The 2,915-nt window shown below is 35.1% G+C and overlaps 1 pseudogene; it reads left to right on the forward strand.

Moving 5' to 3' along the window:
• Positions 1–1,742: 1,742 nt before the first annotated feature.
• Positions 1,743–1,861, forward strand: LOC143115651 (5S ribosomal RNA; annotated as a pseudogene).
• The last annotated feature ends 1,054 nt before the right edge of the window (positions 1,862–2,915 follow it).

A 2,915-nucleotide genomic window follows, 5' to 3' on the forward strand; every position in this document is an offset into this window, starting at 1 on the left:
GTTTTTTTGCCCTAGTTCATGCAAATCAGACAAATTATTATTTTTCTTTTTTTTGCCCTAGTTGTCAAAAAATCTGTCTCTCATCCTGACCATGAAAACTAAGAAAATCTGAAAAGTACGAAAAAAATCAGACCAATTTTTTTTTAACTTTTTTTGCCCTAATTAATTTTTATTTCATGTATAGACATTTTAAATGCATGAACTAGGGCAAACATTTTTTTTTTAAAATAGGTCTAATTTTTTTCGTACTTTTCAGATTTTCTTAGTTTTCACGGTCAGGACGAGTGACAGATTTTTTGACAAATTTCAAAAGTTAAATTTCCAAAAGAAGTGGCATCCTTGCCTTACGAGTAAGTTGTCAAGCAAGTTTTACACTCCCGACGGACCCCAGTACTGTACGGTGATTCACGATCGACAAGTGAAGATCTGTCGCTCGTGCAGAAGTTGGTTTGAGGCTGGTTTTAGAACAATAAACGATATTCTCTATGAGGTTAGACCAGGAGGAGGAATGATGAAGAATATGAAGTTAAAAATACAAAAAAGGAATTGGAAAAAATTAAAGATATAATTCCTGAATCATGGTGGAAAATCATTGATATGGGGTTGCAGGTAGGAACAGAAGATCGTTTAAAATCAAGTTTTAAAAATAGCGACAAATCTTTTGAATGTGGTACATTGAGGAATTTTTATTCATTTTTCATAGATAAGGCTTTTGCTAAACCCAAATCAATTCAATATTGGAAAACATACTAATGAGTTTTAAATGTCCTCTGTTAGAACATTTTGATTTTCTTTTAGTGCACAATTGCATTTCAAATGAAATTAGGTTATTTAAAATGGGCTATGTAATTGATGCCATGTAAAATGTGTAAAAAAGAAAAAGAAGGTTTCAAGCATATGATTTTTTACTGTGATGATTTGAAATGTTTTATTGAAAAGATGAAAACAATTGTCATTGACTTTGGTGTAGACAGAGAACATGTATTGAACAATTAGGAAAACATATTTTTATTTGGTATTCCAACAAAAGAAAAGAAAGAACCAGGCATACATATAATAATAATAATAATGATAATATTCTTATCAGTAGCTAGGCATACAGTGTGGGTAAGAAGGGCAGTTATGAAAAAAAAGGAAAATAAATTGAAAATGTGTAAGTTGTTTAAGGTCTCTTTAAAGAGAGTTTTGGAAACATTGTATGTTTATTTCAACTCAAACTATGACTAAGAAACCTTCACTCAATTATTTGTGTTAAGTAATTCCTTTGTATATGAAACATGGGAAGTTGTAAAGATAGTTACCAGATTGCTTTTAATTTTGTATGCATGTTTATTTCTCTCTTACCTTTTTTATGATGATTCAGTTTTACAATAGAATACGCACAAGGACACTTTACTTTTTGTACAATAATGCACATCAAATGAATGATAAAATGAAGTTTTTCTAAAATTACACTTTTACTCTGAATATGGGATGATTTCATACAAATAACTTTTTAAGACCTGTAGTGCTGTTGAAATGTGAATGTAAACAAAGAAAAATGTTGTCAATTTTGGATAAATGACCAATAAAAAACACAAAAAAACTCTCGTCTGATCTCGGAAGCAGCGTCGGGCCTGGTTAGTACTTGGATGGGACACGTCCTGGGAATACCAGGTTTTGTAAGCGTTTTGCTCTTCCATTCACCCGCTTGCAGGCAGAGCCGGTGAGGTTGATGAACGTGTCCGAGTGGGGCAGTAATCGCTTACGGCCATACCAGGCTGAGCACGCCCGCTCTCGTCTGATCTCGGAAGCTAAGCAGCGTCGGCCCTGTTTAGTACTTGGATAGGAGACCGCCTGGGAATACCAGGGGCCTCATTTATAAAGCGTTCTTACGCACAGATTTTATCTTAGACCGTGTGTACGCTCAAATCCATGCCAACGATTTACAAAAAACGTCTTTGACGTGGAAAAGTGCTTATCTCCACGTCAGGTTCAAACTTGACGTACGACCATTTCCTTGTGGTAATGCCGGGGTAGTGCAAGTAATCTGAGGTCTAAGTGCGATGCATTTTCAAAATTCCAAGACCAACGATCTCATGTCTTTCTTTGCCATATGCATGATCAATATCAGAAATTTTTTTAAGACGTTTTTGGACGCAGCTTAATGTTTCATGGTTTGGCATAAAACTGCTAATGAGAACTATAGTGAAAAAGTGAAAAAATGTATAGCTTACTTATTTCATAATATCTAAAAAAAGACCTACGATAGAATGATTGAAACATTCTTACAGGTGATCTAGTATATTTAGTGTTCTCACCAATCTAATATTGACCATAAAATGTCCAATTGCCCTTGTTTAGGAGAGGAAAAGTACATTTGTGCCAGGGATGTAGTGGTAAAATAAGAGGTGGGTGAATTATGAAATCTGCAATCTCGGTGAGGTGGACTGCGCCATGTGTATCGGATTTTTAAAAAAGGCATTCGAACAGTTTGATAATGGTGGAGGTTATTGGGCAGTATTGGGAATATAGGATAGTATTGGATCATACAGTTTTGAATGTTAAAAGTGAATAAACTATTTGAGAGGTGGATAAACTCTAATAAGAGGTGGGTAGGCCTAAACTCTATTTCTGAAATTTCAGAGGTGGATAAACTGCATTTACTGGTGTTTAGCCTCCAGTAAATCCTAATTTGTGCTCATAGGCCTATTCCCAGCTTCGTAACAGAAAGGTAATATTTGAATGTAAGCTATACAATGTAGGCTATAGATATTTTATATCATATATAGCCTACACAACCAAGGGACGTAAGTTATCCTCTGAAAGCAGGGCATCTTCATATTTAGTATTGCGTCGGAGTTGCGTAAAGAGGTGCAGAGCGCGCATTTTTTGACTGGCAGTGCCCAAGATCAGATGACAATACGTGAGTTGTA

This window comes from Alosa pseudoharengus, unplaced genomic scaffold (genome assembly GCF_046254945.1).
Source record: "Alosa pseudoharengus isolate Yale_2024_CS ecotype anadromous, Long Island Sound unplaced genomic scaffold, YU_APseudo_1.1 YU_APseudo_1.1_scf_9, whole genome shotgun sequence".
NCBI lineage: Eukaryota > Metazoa > Chordata > Actinopteri > Clupeiformes > Clupeidae > Alosa > Alosa pseudoharengus.